A 21263-nucleotide genomic window follows, 5' to 3' on the forward strand; every position below is an offset into this window, starting at 1 on the left:
CCTTACTAGATTATTAGTTTATTATGAAAGGATATCACTCAGGAATGTCCAGATGGAAGAGATGCACATGGCAAAGAATGGGGAAAGAGTGTAGAGATTCCATGCTCTCTGCAAGTGCATGATTTTGGCCAAATTTCCATATGTTCACCAACCAGGAAACTTTCCAAACCCCATCCTTTTTGATTTTTATGGTGGCTTCATTGCATAGGCATAATAGATCAAATCACTGGTCATTGAGGATTGATTCAACCTCTAGCCCCTCCTCCTTTCCCTGGAGGCCAAGAGGGTGCAACTGAAAATTCCAACCCTCTAATCACATGGTTAATATCACAGGTAAAAACTTTCCTGCATGCACTGGTAACATCAGGTCCTTGTCACATCATCTGTGGTTGATTGAGACACAGGAAACCAGCTCTAAGATGCTCTATGCATAATAAATGATGTATTCTCTAATATGGAGTTCTGGTGTTTCTGTTAGTGTATGTGTATATATACAGTTAGTGTGTATGTGTGTTTATACACACACACACACACACACACCTGTACATGACAGGTTAACTTGTTAACTTGTTAGTAAGGTAACAACTCAGCCCTATCACTATTTTGGACTTAATGGAAGATAATAATCATTATAACACCCTTGAGTATTAATCAAATTACAAAAACAAGAGCTTAATGATGGTTTAATTAGTTGGGCGCCTTCTTTGTGTATATGAAAACCTCTGCCCTTGGTCCTACATTCTTGCAGTTGACTTCTATGTGCAAGGTGGGATCAGTGCCTTTGGGGCCACAACTGTAAATGCAGCACATTCTCAGTCCTCAAGGAGTTTACTGTCCACAGGAGAAGATGAGGTATTTACCCAAATATCTTTAAAAGAAAAGATAAGCTGTTTCTGTGAGAGAAATATATATATATATGTACCAGAAAAGATAAAAGGGAAAAGACAGCTGTTACTTTTAGTTGTGTATGTTGTGGTCAGGGAGAGCCTAACAGAAGTTCTCATGAAGGGAAACTTCCCATATCTGTATCTATCATTTAGGTAAAGCCACAGAAGACAAGCTTCTTGAATCTGTGGATAACACAGAGCAGGGTGTGCTGGCCAGTAAACTGATTAGCAAAATCAAGGTTCTGAAATAGATCTACAAACCAGAATGACAGGAAAGGTTAACAAGATGAAGCTGCACAGTTATAAATGTGGAGTAATAAATGGGTTCACTTATAGGGGAGAAACAGCAAGCGTCGCAGCAGATCACATAAACTCAGCAGTAAAATTTAATCCAAACATTCCTCTTGGTGCTCTTTCAAATCCCTTCATGTACCTGCTCATCTTTGAGGCTCACACAAACTCTATGAGGGTTGCATCAGGCAAGTTTTACTGTTTCCGCTGATTAGAAGGAGGGATGTGGTCTCAGAGCATAAATGACTTGACCAAGGTTGTGCAGCAATTAAAAAAAAAAAGTGAGAACCATCTTTGATCACATGGATTGAAGAATGACTTCCCAATCAAAGAGTCTCAACAATAATGAGAATTTTGTGGTCAATATCAGGAGCAACATTTTATGAAGGATGTTGACGATAAGGGATCCCTCCATCCAGTGGAGGTAGTTAGGATGATGAAGGGTCTGGACATCATGGCATATAAGGAATGTTCGGAGGACTTTCACCAGGAACAGAAAAGATGTAAGAACTATTTTCTGCAAATATCTGAGGAGCTGCGATGTGGAAAGGAATTAGACACATCTGTGAAGGTTCATGGGGCAGAACGAACACCACTGTATGAAAGTGACAGCAAGGAAGATTTCAGATACTGTAAAGGAGCACATTCTATCATTTAGAAGTGGGAAAGATGAGCTTGCAAGAGAGCGAACCCACCATCCCAGAGCTGATTATAGCGCAGGCTGTGACCAGCCACAAATTGCAGTTGTTGAAGGAATTCCTGCCTAAAAATAAAAAAGTTCATGGCTTCTCACATCTCTTCCAACTCTAAGATTCTATTACTTAAATAAAAATCTACAGTACTAGGAAATTCATGTCCCAACAATAGATCTTCAAAATATGCTTAGACATTAAGGACCGTGCTGACACTATGAGTTAGTACTATCTTCATCTGGGTCATAAAAACATCATAAATAGTCATAGGGCCACTCACATATCATGATTTCGTGGTTTTTGCTGTTTGCTAGTCTTCATATCCATCCATGAATGAGAAAAGGGCTTGAATGATTATCCCAGAGAAGTTAAGTGATGAGTTGAAGGCGATATGGCAAGTTAGTAGTGAAATCAGAGCCAGAAACCTAGCCTCCCCTTAGATTCATTGAGATCTCAGCAACAATATGAGTAAAAAATGACTACTATTTATAGCTCTTACTATAGGACCGGTACTGCTTTAAGCACTCTACATCTGTGATGTCATTTAACCCTCACAAAAACCCTATCAGGTGAGAACTATTTCATGCCCATTTTATAGGTTAGGAAACTAAGAGGCAGAGAGGTTAAGTAACTCGCCTGAGATAACAGGTATACTATGTGGTAGGGCTAGATTGCAAACTTTGGCAATATGACTCCAAAACCAGTACTCTCAACCACTAGGCTTTGTTTTCCTCCTAGAAATTACTGGGTTGGCAAAATATTCGTTCGGGTTTTTCTATGGGAAATACGAATGAACTTTTTGGCCAGCCCAATATTTTATTTATGAAAGAGAAAGGGAAAGTCCCCATAATTGTACATCACAGCTTCTGCGGAATATGTTGCCAAAGGAACCAAATAAGCAGGTTTGTGAGAGCTGGGAAAGACTCTACCTTAGAAGATATCTCCCTGCGTCACTCAGCTCATCCCCCCAAATATGAAGTACGGCTGCAGAAGTTCCTTCTCACCGGATGACGGATGACAGAAATTAACGGAGCAAGCTACAAACTTGAGACTCAGCGGTTCTGAAAATCAGACTGGACTGAAATGTGGCCGAGTTTCATGCAAACACCATGGAGGAGGGGCGCTCCATAGAAGAGTAGATGGCAGAATCCACATTTGACCCTTTGCTGGAGTGAGAGAAAGACAAAACTGAAATAATGGGTACCACAGATAACTGTTTATTCCTCTCCAGCACAACAAGCAAATAAACTGCCATTGGTGCCTCCAAACTTCATAGAGGGTAATATTCCTTTAATGGAATGCTTTTAGAGAAGAGTCATAAAAATAAATTGAAAAGTGCTTTCTGCTGGCTACAGCTGGCATAAGCAGCATCTGAGCAAACAGGATAACACAAGGCTTAACTTAGCAGCGCCATTTTTATTACTCACCCGCGACAGGACTTATAATAGTATAAATTCACTTAAAAAAAAGACTTTTCTACTATCACCACTCCTCCTTCCACCACCATGCACCCAATAGCCTTCTGTGTTCATTCTGAGCAGTATAATTACAGGTCCTTTTATGATTTAGGTTTGAAACCAATTAGCTGATACTGCACACCTTTCAAATGCCAGTTTCCCTCTCTTGGCACTCCCTGCTCTGCTGGGATTTACCTGAATGCTTGTAAAAGGCAAACGTTTTGTGAGGTGCGGAAAAATCGGGTACGTTTGTGGACGGGTTCCCTCCTCCCCTCTCTTCTCTTGTTCTCATCTGCCCGTGCATCTTTAGTGCACCTGGTCTCTAAAATTGTCACAGTGTGAAATTCACACTGAATGTTCATGCTGGGTGCCCACACTGCTTCTAAGAACAGGTAGTTGTGTCATAAAGCTGCCAGTTGCTTTCTCCTATTGCTTTTCCTATAGGTGGAGCTGCAGACCCATGCTGGGCAGTGTTCTGCTGCCCTTTTGAAGTCTGTTATCCACTGGCAGGATGGACAAGAGTTCAAGAACTCGGAAAGGCACTACCTGACAGCCTGGCCTCCTCCACTACATCTGCCCCTAACATATTCCACCCCACATTCATGATACAGTAAGGCTGCAACAATGGCCATGACGTCATATATTCAGCAAAGATCTACATAATCAACCAAGAAGCATGAGTTGTATAAAGCCCTGTGCACCACCAGAGGATTCAGGGGTGAATAGGATTCCTGCCCTCAGTGTGCTGTTAATTGAATGTAAGAAGACTCAGTTTATTCACATAAGAGGATAACTTAGAATATAAGGCAGGATATGGTAAGTGTTGTATGGAACAAGCAATAAGTTCAAAGCAAGATTTTGTCATGGGATCCTGAGTAATCAGAGTCTCTAGACATCTATTCTGGGCCAAGCACTTCACAAATTGTGTTCAATCCTTCAAGATACATATAATATATAATTGTATATGTTATACCTAAAACATTTTCCAGATGAAGAAACCAAGCCTCACAAAATTAAATAACTTGTCCCAGTCACAGAATCCCAAAACTAGTAAGTGACAAAAATTGAAATTTTGATTTCTGGTGTGACACCAAAACCTTTACCACCATATCATGTTTCCTCCCTGCGGGTCAGCAGAGATGAGGTCTAGTCGGCATTCTGCTGGTGGTTGTGGGGTGGTTACAGAGGGAAGTATAAGAATATTCGAGAAAGGAAAAGTGGACTAATTTGGATAGAATAGAGAAACTAAGAAGACCATAAAAATACTAAAATATAAGGCCAGAAAGGAATTTACAGAGCTAACCCCAGCTATATTATTAAATTAACAATCCAACAATATATTGGGTTATTACACAGCCATTAAAAGAACTCTGACGACTAGGTAGAATTATGAAATATGTTAACGCTATAATGTTAAGTAAATGAAATAAGAAGATAAAGCAGAATATAAAGTACCTTCTGGTTGCAACTATGTGAAAATAAGTATTGGTAGTGTTTTTACATAAAACTTTTAGTTAAAATTGTTTAAGAGGAAAAAAAATAAGTCCATCCCCTGGGCATAAGCATGATTATATTTACACTTTTCCAGACAGATGGTTTTCTTTCCTCTTCTAACAGATTTCCATGGAGAGATATCTAATGCCCTCCCTCTGTTATTTTAGTGCCTCATAACCCCATTTCCTCAAGTCTAGCCTCCAACCCCCTACTGAGGCAATTTCACCCCACAGTTGGTTTCTGTCTCTGTGAGCTAACCACTGGCTTAAAATTTTTAACATGCTTTGGGTTCCAGTGATAGTGAAAGTAAGATTGTCATTTCCCTCCACCCTCGTTTTGCATTCTGCATACCAGCTCTGATGGTACTCTTGATATGACTGAGGAGGTAGAAGGAGGGGAAGTGATGATTAAAAAAACAAAGCAAAACAAATCAACCTAAGCATCATAATTCAGCAAACCTATTATTTTCCCATCTTCTGCTTCTCTTTCATGCTACTCACAATGATTCCACTTAATCTTCCAATATCATTCATATCTAGTAATTTGAAAAACTCCCGTACTCTGGAAAATCTACCTCTCTACTGTTTACCGGTAGTAATGTCATAGACTTTGCCTTTCAGATGTAGTTATTATTATCACCTTACCTCCTCCCACCTATCCTCATTCTAGAATAGCACGACCCTTGATGAAGTTAAATAAACCCCCTCCCACTTCCTTTTATGTGTAGATATCAATAAGCCCTATTAAAAGAGGTTGATTCAAAAAGTTTATATGAGAGGACATGAATAGATCAGCAGAGATAGATAGATGGATGGATAGATAAATAGATAGAAAGATAGGTAGATAGATAGACAGACAGATGGCAGATAGAAAGATAAATACAAGCCAGGGTCACCTAAGCAGAAACAGGGATGCTGGGAAGCAAAGTCAATAACCAAACCCATTGGTAAGTCCCCAGATCTGTGGCAGCCAAGTGGGAAGGGCAAAGTTAGGAGAGAAATCTGAGCTCAAGAACCAGCTGTAATATTTTCCAAGAAGAGAAAGTCAGAAGCCTATGTAAGGAGTGGCTGAATTATTTGAGTGCACTACATTTTGCTGCTGTCCCTTTGCAAGGTCCATGATTTCCCCCTGCCCTGTCTTACTAGGAGGCACCCTGAACCTGACAACTGACCTTCATCTAGGAGGAGCTCTGATACTGTCACCACCCATCTACCTTTCCAGGATGCCATTTCACTCCCTCTGCTCGCTCCACCACCTTCTGCCTGGTTCCACAACCCTGCTTGTCATCGCTCCACACTTGGGAGCTGCCTGTGTCTGGAGCGCAGTGCCCACCTTCTCTATCTGACATGCTCTCAGTCACTCACAAAGCTCATTGTCACACTGTTTCCAGCACCCCTTGACAATTTGTAACTCCATCTTCAAGGCTCCCATACCATTTTGTCAGAGAGCTTATCAGCATGTTATAATTGCTTGTCTAAATGTCTCTCTCTCCGACTCTACACGGAGTTCCTTAAAGACTGGCTGCTTTTCCTTTTCATCTCTGGATTCCCATGCCTAGCACTTTGCTTGACATACCATAGTACTCAATGTATGTTTCTTAGATGAATTCATCAAATATAGCGTATTCCACGTTCACCTATTCACTTCATTCCCCTCCAGGATCTTGCAAATCAAGAGAGGCAATCTCCTAAAACAAACAGCATGATACCTAATAGATGTAGCTATCACAGTTAACAGCCAGCCAATGGCCTCAGTCAGGAAAAACAATTAGCATACCCAGATATTGCGTTTCTGTTTCGTTCTTAATCCCAGGGCTACTTGTCTAGGTAAGGACTCAGTCTCTGGGAGCACATGCAAATATATTTTCTGAGATGAGTTCTGGAGAGTACAGTGCAAGATTGTGAAATTCAAAACACACCTGGGAAATTCAGACATGATCTCAATAATAAGAGATGTAATCAAGGAAGAAACCCTTACTTAAGCAAATAATTTGCCTTGGGAGTAAAAGGCTGAACATGATCTTCTTCACACACAGGGACTTTAGTTGGAATTTTGTCTTCGCTCTACATAGACCTTGCTGAACAAATCCCAAAAATAAAATACGTACACTATGCCTACCATAGTAGAAATGGTCTTCCAATCAGAGGAGAAATTGGTGGGGTGGGAATAAGAGAGAGATAGAGCAAGAAGAGCATAAAATTAAAAGGGCCAAGCGATTTGATCCAAATTCTCCCCTAGTGAGGTAACATGAATGGTAATGAATTCTGTCTTATCTCTGCAGTTATGAGGATGATTTTCAGACATAAGATTTTGTAATGTTACAGATATGATCCACGATTTTTTTTTTTAAAGAAGATGTTGGGGGTAGGAGTTTAGTAATTTATTTATTTATTTTTGGCTGTGTTGGGTCTTCGTTTCTGTGCGAGGGCTTTCTCTAGTTGCGACGAGCCGGGGCCACTCTTCATTGCGGTGCGCGGGCCTCTCACTATCGCGACCTCTCTTGTTGCGGAGCACGGGCTCCAGGCGCGCAGGCTCAGTGGTTGTGGCTCACGGGTCTAGTTGCTCTGCGGCATGTGGGATCCTCCCAGACCAGGGCTCGAACCCGTATCCCCTGCACTGGCAGGCGGATTCTCAACCACTGCGCCACCAGGGAAGCCCTGATCCACAACTTTTGAGAGAAGGTGGGGGGAAAGTTGATGCAGAAAAATATACTTGGACTAGATAAACCGTAGCCAGACAACTGTATATCACAGCAAGATATAATGTCAGGTGTGGAATCAGATAAACTGCAAATAACAATGGAGAAACAACTGAACCTTGAGGATTATCAGCAGGTAAACCAGATGAAGTGGATAAAGAATCATTGGGTAGAGATAATGGGGACGGCTTCCTGGCAGAAAAGTGGGAGGAAGTAGACAGAGGAAGGAGTAGTGATGGAGCCTGAGTATCTAGATAAAAGGCTGCAGTCAGCTTTCCAAAAGTCAGAGAAAATAATAGCAAGAAATAATAAAATATAATTGTATCAGTGTCGATTATGATAAGCAGATAATCTGTTTCTCTGTACAGCCTGGGGCTCTTTCCAGAGGCAGGCAGATGTCCAAGTTCCTGGACTTATCAACCTGGGCAATCAAGAAGAGATGTCATGCAAAGAGCAGCAAGAATCACAAACCGTTTGCACTGAAAGAGACCTCAGCGATTATTTAGAGCAAGTTCCCTTTCCATGGCACCATACTTGCTTGGTTTTCTTCCCACTTCACTGGCCATTTCTTCTCAACTCCTTTTCTGGTCTCTGTTTCTCTGTCCCTCTTCTAAATGTTGGAATGACAGTGCTGCGTCCCTTTCTCTATAGAGCACTCATTCCCTAAGTGATCCCACCCAGCCCCCTAGATTTAGATATCTAAATGCTGACTAACTCCATACCTATATTCCTAGCCTTGACTTCTCTCCTAGCTGAGCTCCAAGCTCATACACCCAACTGCGTGCTTGGCATCTCCAACTGAACGGCTTCCAGTCATATCCAAAGCAGAGTTCTCGATTCTGCTTTTTCTACCCAAATCTGTTCCTCCTCGGTTTCCCCCATCTAAATAAACGTAACCTCAATCTACCCATTTGCTCAAGCCTAAAACCTAGGCACCATCATTGGTTCCTTTTTTTTTTTCTCTTTCTCTCTCACTAACCGTATCCCATCTACTGACAAGTCATGCTAATCGATTTGTTAGTGACAAATAGATGTATCCATTGTATTTCCACAGCCACTACCCCAACTCAAGTCACGATCAAAGTTCAACTAGAGTAGCCTCCCAGAAGGCCCTCACTTCTATTCCTGTTCCTTAAATTTCACTCCTTACGCAGTGGCCAAAGTGATCTTTTCAAAAGATTTTTTTAAAGGTAGAAATTGGATAAATATTTGTTAAATGATACAGAAAAGTTGGGTGGGTAAAACTTCAGTGGAGTGATAATCCTGAGTGAATGTAGCTTCGATCCAGCCAAATCTTTCTATTGCATAATGGCCCACTGAGTGGGGTACTCAGTGTTTCTTCTGGCCCTGTCATGTGCTCTAACATTGCCCTATCTCTTCTTAGGGACTACTTGGGCTGTACATCTGCCTGCTCAATTTTTCTAAAAAAACTAGCAAACATGCTTTCCTTTACTCTCTCCTCCCTCGCTTCTGGAGCATTATTCCTAAATTGTCATATGAATGTTGCCAAGAATCTGGACTTTAGAAATATGTGAATGGCTAACAACTTTGCTCACACTTCTTTTGGATAGTGAATGATGTACGGTCATAGCTACAGAGTCTCTTGGCTTCAAAGAAAGCAGAAGCAACTTTGGGTTTGGGGGACTGTCTCGCTCCCATTAATCCCCCTCCCAAATTGAAGCATATAGGTCAGTGTTTATGTCCCTAGTTGCATTAAACCCATTAAGCAATGGATGAGGTTGAGAGAGAATTGTGTGTTTGTTCGCTTATGAGTGTTAGAATAAGGGCTCTAACATGCCCCAGAGACTCTGGACTCTGACTAATATAATGATGTGCACTGCCCAAAGCGCCATCACATTCATTATGTCATTATTCAGCCCAATAATGCTACAGCTGTTAGTATCTACAGATGTTAGTAGGTACTAACATCTCTATTTTGCAAAAGAGGAAACTGAGGCTCACAGAGTTGCATGATAACGTTACAGAGCTGTGTTGTTTAATGACAAATCCTGAGTGCATGGTGAAAACACCTCCCATCTGTCCCCTGAATGAGGTTAGGGGAAACTATTTCAGCAAGGTTGCCTGTTACTTATTGGAAACCAAGGGAAGCCCCTCCCTGTCATGGAAACCCCTTGCCCTGCACTCTTTCCCGTAGCTACAGTGAGCACCAAAAGGAATCCAGGCGACTCCATCCTCAGGGTGTCTGTTTCCTGGTGGGAGATTTCCCAGTGGATCTGCAGATTGTCCTTCTGCCTCCTCACCTCACCGGGGCTGTTTCTGTGGATCTTGGCATCCTTGCTATAGGGACAGCTCTCATTCACACTCCCCAGCCCACCCCGGGGAAGGACTGCTGATTAGACTGTGGGCTGTTCCCACCCACAGTCCAATCTGAGGCCGGAGGCGCTGTCAGACAGCCCCTCCGTCATCGTCAGTTCTCACCGCTGTGTGTTACCATGCAAGACAGAGGAAAATGACAGTTTTCATCATTTCCTGTTAAATGATTCAGTGCTGATTCAGCCAGTTTCAACTCCACAGCAATACAGTGAAGAAAAAAGGGGGAAAAAAAGACCCAGAGTAGAAAAGTAAATGCTTATTAACCATTCTGAGGTATTGTTGCAGGTGGTCCCATTCTTTCCCTTCACTCAGAAAAGTCCTTGTCACCGTTTTCAAGGACAGATGGCTGCATGAGACAGGAGTTTCCTCAGGTCGCAGGTCAGTCCCTTTATTCACCTGACTTTATTCCCCTGTAGGGGCTCTTTTTTGGAAAGATGCCATTACTTCTCTGGCCCCAGCAATGGGAATGTGCATTAGGGTAAAAATCAGTTGGCAGAGCAGAAATATAGTGGCTCTGCCACAGAGCTGAACCACGACCTTGGGTAAGTCATTTCCCATCTCGGAATCTCAAATCTTCTCTATAGAACAAAGATAAACCCTCTTCAAATAGATGTGAAACACTTTGTAAGCTATAAAGTATTGGAAGAAAGCAAAATACATGGGGTTTTCTCTCTTCAAATGCCCCATTTACTTGTGCTGTAGGATCTCCCCACATAAGAGCAGAAGGGCAAGGTGATCAAACAGGGGTTGTCATGCCTGAAAGACACCCAGGAGAGAGTCATGCTCTGAAGAAGTGTCTTCTTTCTGGCTGAGGGCAGAAAGAAGGGCTCCTCCCTGAGCCTTTGTCTTTAGGGCTTTGCCACTTCTGAATGTTCCTCACCACCCTGGAGAGCCCAGGCTTCCTGCTTCAGCCATGTCCCCAAATCCCTCTATTGCTTGATTCAATCAAATTCTCCCTTCAGGGGATAATCCTCATTTCTTTAATCCCTTCCTGATCACACTAATTGATCCCAAAATGGACCTATTCCTTCTCTGCTCTCCCCACTTCAACTTTTAATATAATATAAATAATTAGGTTGTGTAAATAAATGAATCAGTTTCTTCCCAAGGACCACAGTTTGCTTTGCCCCAACATCCAAGCTAAAGAGTGATTCCATAGTGGGACTTCCTTTCTTCCCTCAGTATTTTCAAACATGCAGTTCTCCTTGCATGGGGTATTCTCTTTTTCTTTCCTTTTCCCTATCCCTAACTAACTCCTACGCACATTTTAGGTTAATCTTACCATCACCTCCTCCACGCAGTCTGCCTTCATGCTATCAGACAATCTTCCTATGACACATTCCCCAGCACCTGCACTTCATCATCACCACCAGCACACCTGTAACTACTGTTGCCTGCCCTACGAGGGACAGGTCCATGGGAGCAGGGTTCATACCTATGTGTTGACTCCCATGTCCCCAGGGCCTAGCACTTTGCCTTGCACACAGTAGGGGTTTCATAAAGAAACGCTGAATGAATAAATTTTGGTGGTCCAGAAGGTATATGTTGGCACTAACTTGGAATTGGCAGGAGCTCAGAGGTCGTCTAGACAAGGGCCTCCACTGAAGTCTGGCATCTCTGTGCAGTGTTCCCGACAGAAACGTGACTGGCTTCCACATGTACGGGAGCAAATGTCGAGACATCACTTCTGCACAAGGCCATTGATTCTTCACTTTGGCAGTTCTACTAGCAAGTTCTTCCTCATCCAAACTGGCTCCGCACAGTAACTGTTCCCTTCCTAACCATAGGGGAGGTTACAGATGTTCTGTAACAAGCCCTGCAGTTGTGTCCAACACCGATGGACATCATCCCACTTGGGATTTCTTTATTTCTTTCTGAAGTCATTTACCTAGTCCTGCTACCTCCTGTTTCCATCCCACTGCCTGGTGTCAGATCTTCCATCATTCAGATGGAGGCTTCCTTCGGACCGTCTGACACTGACTTCCAGATTCCTCCCCAGACACTGTCTTTCACACCTCTGTTGACTCCACGCCCCTGCCCCCATTCCATACTCAGACACAAGTCCCTGAACTCCTGATGGAGGGCAGCACCCTGGATGCTCTCTTCTTGGAAGGTGAGTTGGGATATTAGTTAGACAGAGTGAGAGTATTTTCTCTTGTGAAATGTAGACATTGGTCCCAGTGTTCCTTCTGGAGCCACATACCCCTCCATGAGGGGCAAACTCCTGCAGTGACCTTCTTTTCCCCACACTCCCGCACCTGAGATTGTCTCTCTTCAAGCCCAACAGTCTCGCTCCTTCTGCTGTTTCTCATGTGGTGTGGTTTGAAAGTTTCCACAGCTCCAACCATCCTTCGCAGAATGATTAGTAACAGGGACCTCCCTCAAAAGTCACAAACCTGACCCTAGCCAGATCCACCTGAGTCCCTAGAGTAGCAGATAGGTCTCAGGTTTTCATTTATACACACAGAACACTGAGAAGTGTCCCCATCACTATCAGATAATTATTCTTTCTCACAGTGGAATATATTATGTGCAGTAAGGCAGAAGTTGCCCTGGGGAAGGACTAGGATTATATACAATCTGCTCTCTATTTAAAAATGAAAAAGAAAATGGAAAAAAATTCCACAACTTCTCCCTTTCTGTGCTGTTAAGATAAACATCCTTTCCCCCAGTTACACAGCTCAAGTTGACGGTGAATACTTTTCTCCCTACAGAAATCACTTCTGAAAAGCAGACATTTAACATTTCCAATCTGTCTCTGAAGCCGAGATTAAATTACATTCTGTTTTGAAGGAATCGAAAACACACTTGTTAATATAATAAATGTCTTCCGTTAGTTCTAGAATTTGTCTTTGTTAGGCACATAATTCAAGAATTATCTATTATGGTAAAAAAAAAAAATTGAGCCATCTGGGTCTGTGCTAATATCTGCAAGCAATAAGTCTTCGATTTCCTTCATACTTCATTACTGGCGATGCACAGAGAGCAATCATTCCGAAATCAGAGCTTGTTTTCTGTCGTTGGACTATTGTTCATCAGGATTTATGATGCAACAAAAAGGCATTTTCTTGATTTTCTTAGGTTTAAGCTAACAGTCCAGTGATGACAACCCCATTAAAACTCAGCAAGTTAGATGTTTAAGCTATGGAATTTTATACCATATCTATCATATTTACAAAGCGGCTTTCTTTCCTCCAACTTTCCATAGAATCTTTTATCAATAGAAAGGATAGGAAAAATGCTTATTTACCGTATATTTGATAAGCCATACATGTTTGCAATGTATCTTACCTGACAGTGTGGAAAGGATATAAAGCATTATCAAACTGACTAATTTTGATGATGTAGAGAAAAGAGGTGGTAGGCAAATGAACTCTGCCACACTGCTTTTTAATATGCTTCTCCCTGGGGATGCAGAGCAAGGAAGCGCCAGCTCACTGGTAGCTGGGGTCAGCAGCACACCATCCTCTAGAAACAGCAGGACTGCCCATCTCTGGGTTACTGGGCCTGCAGTCTACAGATGCACAACTTGTACACTGTACGTTGTGAATCTTCTGTGACTTACGATGCTGGAAACAGTTAGTACCAGCTGAGACATTGGGAATAAACGTGGAAAAGGAATCTCTGACCGGCAAGAAAAAGAGATTTCTTGGCTTTAAAGTCTTGCATTTAGGCCGTTCCCGTTTGCGATAGGGGAATTCCTGTTAGGTACTGAGAACATTGGTTTATTCTCCATGACTCTTTTCTTCCTCAGGGCTGCCTGCTGGACTTAAAGTAAAAGAGTTATCCAGGGCAAGAAAGTTTTGTTTTTGTTTTTAAAGAAGGGAGCTCTTGTCATCTAAGAGTCAAATAGAAGGATCTCAGGTCAGTTCCATCTTCAATCAGCCTACAGCTTGCTGGTGGCCATGACCTTAGTAGCAGGGACCTGACAGACACACGTGGCTGACACTGAAAGCAGAGAAGGCGTTTGAAGAAATTTCATTCTGAAAAGAGGTGAGCTTCCCAAGTGCTGTGAGTCCATGGTAAACTTGGATAGAGTCAGAGAGATGGATTGAGTTCCTGAGAGCCCCACAAAGTCTTGTCTCTGGGCATCTTCCCTTATCTTGCTATTCTATTGATAGAAACATGGTGGGAAAGGGAGAGGAAAATGGGAGACAACATTTTCTGTGCACATTGTCTACACACTGTGCATGTTTATATATGTGATCTGTGGTTTTCTAAGATGCCCGATCTGCTGTTTTCCCCAAACATAGCCTCCCATGAACCCAAAGCTACAATTTCCAGCTGTGATGGGGAGACGTGAAAAAAAAAATGTGTGTCTGATTGTGCTTCATGATCTGTCCCCAGGAGGTGACTGATGTGGAGCAAGCAAAAGCACAATCACTTTGATAGACGACTGGCTCCCCCAGGCTCTGTTTCTAAGAAACCCAAAGTCTTCCTGTGGGATTGCCTAAGATTCCAGAAAGCCTGGGCTTTGTTTCTTTCTGCCATCGTTGTGTCTGAGGTCAGATGCCATCTTCTGTGTGACTAACTCCCTTTCCTGAAATGAAAACCCATAGAAACAGCTTCCAAACACAATCGGTGTGTGCCAGTTGGTAGTTGAATTCTCCTGTCCACCAGCCTGGTGAGTTAATGCTGTAAAGTTAATTCCCAGTCGTTCTATCATTACCGTTTATCAGGCCTCCCTTGGGGTACCCAGGGGAATAATGGAACACAGACTCCATTTTTTATGAAACTGCCCTGTAATAAAATAATTTTTAAAATGATAGATTAGATCTTAAAATATATGAACAGTTTCTGTTATCACTTGCCTGAGAGAATTCACCCCTCCTGTATGGTTCTGACTCTGTTTCTGATGAAATTTAAAAAAAAATGCTGTTGTGAGCGTTTGGCTTCTGGTTTTCCATGATTCTTATTTGTAAGCACTTTTGTGCTGATACCTCCTTATAATTTACTAAGTGCTTTGCTCTTAGAGAGCACTTAGCAGAAAGAGGTGCAGGGAAATTACATCTGGCAATTATGCCAGTAAATTTAACTCCAGGATGTAGGCTGGGTAGGTCATTCTTTGCTTTAGGTTTCCTGTCCTTGCCCCCTTGCAACAGGTTGCCTGAGGGCTGTTCCTGACTGTGTTGAAGGAGGCAAGAGGCGATTGATTGCCTGCTGTGAAGCTGTCATTTAGGGCTCTGATGGCCCTGGGAATGCAGAGTGAGACTTATTCAAGAGCCAGAACAAAGATAGTACAGCCAAGGCAAAACTCAAGAAGGCTACATTCCAAGAAGTCTTGTGGTCTCTCAGACCTCAAAAAAAGAACGTGGACAAAATTTTTTTCTCTGCCTTAGAGAAGATGCCAATAGTCTTGCCTATGACCTACTCCTCTCCCTTGCCTAACCACTTCCCATGCCTTTTGCATAGAACAACCATATAATGTATCTCCAAACGCAGGTACTTTTGAGAGTGAAAGGGGGAGCTTAATAGTCACACAAAAATGGATGCTACCAAAGATTCCTGGGCAAACTGGGGGTGAGTGGACACTGCCTCCCAAGAACCCCACTTCCAGGGTTAACAAGAAATGGGGATATAAAATAAGACTGAAGAAACAGTGGTTTGAGTCATCAGCTCTGAGTCCATTTCTCCACGTTGTCTTTTCCAAAGAGCTGGCGGTTTCAGCCTTCTTGCTGCCAGGAACAGAGAAGACATTTGATATCATGTGTACTTGGTCTTCTGAGGAGTTAGTATGGTGAAGCATCAAAGCACGTGGACTCTGAAGCCAGACTGTCTGGATTTAAATCTTAGCTCCCCGCTCACTAGCTGGGTGACCTTGGGAAAGTTACTTACTTTTTTGATGCTTCAGTTACTGAGTAAGTGAAGAAGAGAGAACCCAGGAAGATTATGGAAATGGAAACGCATCTACCTGGAAACAAGAGGCAAGAGGAAAGGAGGTGGCCTCCTCACAAGGGTTACCATTTTTTAAAGGCCCACCAACATCAGACCCTACATGATAACTTCTACCTTAACAATAGCTCTGCAAGGTACATATTCTTATCACTCTCATAAGCATCGTCACCATTGTTTTGTCTATTTGGCAGACATGAAAGTGGAAGCTTGAGGACATTAAGTATCTTGCCCAAGGTCATACAGCTAGCAAGAGTTAGAATTGCAAGCAACCTATCACAGACTCTCGAGTCTGCATTTCTTCTAGAATGCATTGTCTCTCAACTGGAGTACACATGTATACGATGGCATATTCTGCTTCAGTGAGACCCCTAGTCAAACTTAACTCACCACCAACGCACACTCCCTAGAGAAGTTTACCCCAATCCCAAAGCCCCTCTTGCCAAGGCATTTCTCCTTCCTCAAGACCTCTGTGGCATCACTGTGTGACCTAGGATGAGCTACTTAATCTCTCCTTGCTTTGGTTTCGTCATCTATAAAATGGGGCTTATATTCACACCCACCTCGTGGGAGTTTTGTGAGCATTCAGTGAATGAATACATGTAAAGCCCTTAGAATGGTGCCTGGCACGTGGAAAGTGCACCATTATTTGTTGTCAATATCACGTTCCCAGATCATCAAGGGGCATCAGAGAGTTGGAGAGACAGTGGCTTCCTCATTGGGTTGGGAGGAATGTGGAAAACTTCAGGATTCTTCTGCCAAACAAGAAAGAGGTGGGCAGGACAAACAAAAAGATCCTCTTTCCTGCACTCATAAAGAACCTTCTCAAGGATCTGTCTCACAGGTCATTCTCTCCTTCACTTACACAGTAGCAAGTAATTGGTCCACATTCAGCATCATTGAAACCTAGGTCTGCTGCTTCTGCCCTTGCCTGCTGATACTCTCCTGCTCCCATGCTGCCTGCACATTAGCAATGTTAGCTGGCACAAGAACCTCCCAGCCCGCTGGCTGCTCTGTGTCTACCTGGGAAGAGCGAGCCAGAGCAGAGCAGTCCAGCCTGAGAGGAACACACACCTGAAGGAAGGTTTTTCATCTAGAAAATCAGGAGGTTGGACTCACTCAATGATCTCCAAGGCCCTCTCCAGCTCTGACATGCTATGGGTCTGTGACTCAGAGGCACCCCTGGATTACAACTGGCTGAGCCAGTTGCATTTCTCATGCATAATGAACTATGAGGGAAGTAATTGGTGGGAATTAAAGTCTCAAATCCCCAGCACTGCAGTTTGTCCTTGCTGCTTACTGGGGAGCCAAAGGTCATGCTTTGCCAGAGTCTTAAATATCAATCTCATCCATAATCCTCGTTCAGGCTGCCTGGAGAGTCAAAGTCTCTTATTCCGGAAGAGAGCAAGGTGAGGAAAGGACAGAGGACAATGGAATATTTTAATACCGGCAGCTTCTGGAGTCGAATGGCCTTGTTCAGCTTTCCTTTGCAGCTGTGCTGTTTGATCTCCTTGCCATCGGGTTGGATATTGTCAAAATATTTAACTTGCAAAACTACATGGCAGATATGGTTTTCCATCCACCAGCTTTTAGGAGGAATGAAACATCCTGGAACACTGTGATAACCGGAGACCATAGGCTGAATCCTCAAGGGCAATAAGGTACTGAAAACAGGGACGCAGGTCATAGGCTTTGTCTTGTCCAGCCTATGAAGTGCAAACTTGAGAATGAGTGGGGGGAGTGGAGACAGGGGAGGCAGGTGTGCAGATTCTCTACAGGGTCAAATGATAGCTTCCTGGATGTCACATTCAGCATGGAACTGGGCCAAAAGAGAGAGTGGTTTCTCCTAGTCGCTGGAGACCTAATTCAATTCCACCTGCTGTTGGGATTCCACTTACCCTCAAGCAAGTTGTGTCTCGACTGCATTACAATGGCATATTCAACAGTCTAATGAGACCTTTGCCATGGGGTCCTCCTGCCAGAGGATTGCTTGCTTCTGTCTATCCCAAGTGTCTCTCTGATTCACATCCTATCACTTGGCTCTCCTAAAATCACTTGTTCACAAGGTTCACTGATGATTTCAGTAGATCAGTGATCCAGACACATGTATAAGAGGTAGTATAAGAGTTTAATAAGCACCAAAACCCACAGCCAGACAATCGGGTTTGAACCCCAATTCTGTCACACCGTGACAAATCACTTAACGTTTTTGGCTCAGTCTCCCCATGTGTAAAATGGGGAATAATTTACCTCAGCATGTTGTGGAAAGGACTGTGGTATATGAATATTTATCTATGTATCACCTGCTTTTTTTTTCTTTTTCGTCGAGCACAGGCCAGGTATATTGTGTCAGAGACTACTGGGGAGACCCATAAAGTTCTTCAAATCCTCCTTCACCACCTGAGGGATTTATCCCTTCAGGACCTGAAAGTTTAATTCCAGTTTTTGCTGCTGAAGAAGGGAATGGTTACTTATCTAACGATTATCTCACTATCTTGCCGAGATCAAATCCCTTCCTGGTTTGAAGGAAGAGTAAGGAAAATAAGATGACACTAAGTGCTGTGAAGAAAGAGGTGAGAAAGCTGGGGGTGGGGGTGGGGGTGGAGAGAAGAAAGGGGCCAAAAGAGAGTTTGCTAGAGGTCCAAGCAAAGCTTTGTTGATTGTACAGATTTGCTTCTCTGGTCCCACTAATTGTGCTTCCCCTCCCCTCTGTCATCAGAAACTCCCACATCTCTCCTTGCCTTTCTCCTCTCCTCCCCCCACCAGCTCCACACTGCCCTGACCCCCCAGAGGCCCCTCAGAGCTGAGGGAAAGAAGGAGGTGGAATGAGGTGGGATTTCAGGAGATTTGTGATCACCATCCCTAGCACCAAACCCTGCTGTGATTACCAGATATTCAGAAATAAGCCTGGGAATACACTTTAAAAGAGTGCTCAGACTGACACCGAAGCTGCGTCCTCACTGCTTGGTGCAGAGTGGCATGGAGGATGGAACCCACCAGCCGGATGCTTCTAAGGGGGTTCCCAGCTCCAGTGGAAAAGAAGAGGGTGCCCCCTCTCCTCATGCTGAGATTTGATTCCTGCTCTTTGCAGCTCCAAGGCATTAAGAGTTCTGTCAATGGCACATTATATTGACTAGGAACTAGCACTTTCTCCACAAAAGGTTCAGAGGTCCAGGTGGGCAGTGCTCACAGCCCCCATATTTCATCCCCTGGGTCAGGTTCCTTCTCCTCCTCCTCTAGCTCTTGTTTCTTTTCTCCACCTCCAGAGAAAGGCCCTGGGTTGTGCAAGGGACTTGAATTTTGGGAGGGGGAATATCTTTACAAAAGTAATACACACTCATTGGGGGAAAAAAATCAAGTAGAGAATTTGTGAGGAAAAAAGCAAATTATTCCCACAATGGCCTAACCCAACAAGTCCCCTTCTCAGGGGTGGTCTTGTAGAACAGCCTTGAGAATATTCTTCCAGAAGCTTTGTATGTACATGTAAGCAAATGAGAATAAATACAGCAACATTTTATGGATTAAGTAAATTTACATAATACTTATGAGTCTGCAACTGCATATTCTGCTCTGTGATAGATCATGGATGTGTTTGTTTCCTAAAAACTGGGTGACTGATACACCTTAAACTTACACAGTGCCATATGTCAATTATACCTTCATAAAACTGAAGAAAATAAATAAAAATAAATAAATAAATAAGATTTTATTTAGAAACAAATAAAAACTGGATGGCTTAAACAACAAGAATGTATCGTCTCACCATTTTGGACGCTAGGAATCCAACATCAAGATGTCATGCTTCACCTAATGGCTCTAGAGGAGAACCCTCCCTTCCTTCTTTTAGCTTCTGGTGTTTGCCAACAATCCTCGGTGTTCCTTGGCTTGTGTAGGCACATCACTCTAGTTACCTGGCTGTCTTCTCCCTGTACGTCTTCATATCCTCTTCGTTCTGTGCCTGTCTCTATACCTAAATGTCTCCTTTTTATAAGGACACCAGTCATATTGTATTAGGGCCCACCCTAATGACCTCATTTTAACTTGATTGCCTCTGTAAAGACACTGTTTCCAAATTAAACCACATTCTGAGGTGCTAGGTTGGGGAGTGGTTAGGATGTCAACATATCTTTTTTGGGGGGGACATAATTCAATCCATAACAATAGGCATCCTTTTGAATCTACATCATTTTCTCAATGGCTGCCTGATACCCAGAGTTTTATTGTGCTATAATTTACCATTCCCCAAATGATGGACATAAGGTTATCTTTAATTTTCTGATATGACAAACAGGACTTTAATAAAAAAATCTTATATCATAGCCCACATATTCTTGTTTTTGCACTTTTTTTTTTAGAATGGGATCCTTAGAAGCAGAATTTCTGGGTCTGTAAGATATGTACATCTTAAATTGTGATGGCTATTGTAAAATGTTCCTGCATAAAATTGTATTCATTTTTACACCCAACAGTATATACAGGTACCCACCCTCCTACATTTTCATTAACACTAGAGATCATCAATACTTTATATTTCTCCCAATCTGATGGGTAAAAAGAAATTTGTATCTTGTTTAATAGGTATTTCTCTGATCTCTAGACAAACTCATCATAAAATGTTTATAATCCATTTGAATTTTTTATTCAGTGACTTTTAAAAAATATTTTGCTCATTATTTTATGGAGTTGTTTACTCATCCAACAAATATTTATAGAACATCCATAATGTGCCAGTTAGAGCACTGGGTTGCATCTATTTTTTTTTCTTATTTGTAAGTTTTTAGAGGGTATCTTCATAATGGGGAAATTAGTCCAATTTGTATAATATCGTTAAATTCTCTTCTTGGATTTTGCTTTTTATTGTTGCCCTATAAAAATTGTAAACATTTAATTAAATTACTCCCTTTTTTCTTATTTATTCTGAATCTCTGCTTAGAAGGCTTTCCATAGTCCAATAGTATAGAAAGTATCCTGATATTTTCTTCTATTACTTTGTAATTTTGGTAGGTTTTATTTGCATTTAAATTATTAATCCATACAGAGTTTGTATGTTTTTTATGTAAATTTATCTCTTTTTTTCCAAAATTGTCTGCTGATTTAAATACCACTTATCAATTATTCTGTCCTTTTTTCTACTAGTTAGCAATAAATACATTAGCTAACATTGGATACTTTCTGCTTTTGCCTTGGTTCCCTGAACATAGAACCTAAAAAAACTTGAGTACCTTTGGAAATGTAATCCCAGGAAACAGGAATTCTGGAGTGGAGATTGAGACCTGGCAGGAGGGAAAGTTAATACATGAATGTGATTTCAAGTCAGCCACCCCTATGGGCAACCATTACCTAATTCCCTGGATCTTCTGAGAAACTTTACTAAATATTCTGGGACTAATACTAAATACACTGCAGATGTAGGGGAGAAGAATTTATCCCTTGACTCCCATTCATCACTGGTCAAGGGTGGCCCCATAAATATCAGCTCCCCTACAATTCCAGGTTGGGCATGTATGAGTGCAAAACA

This window comes from Grampus griseus (genome assembly GCF_964374135.1).
Source record: "Grampus griseus genome assembly, chromosome: 1".
NCBI lineage: Eukaryota > Metazoa > Chordata > Mammalia > Artiodactyla > Delphinidae > Grampus > Grampus griseus.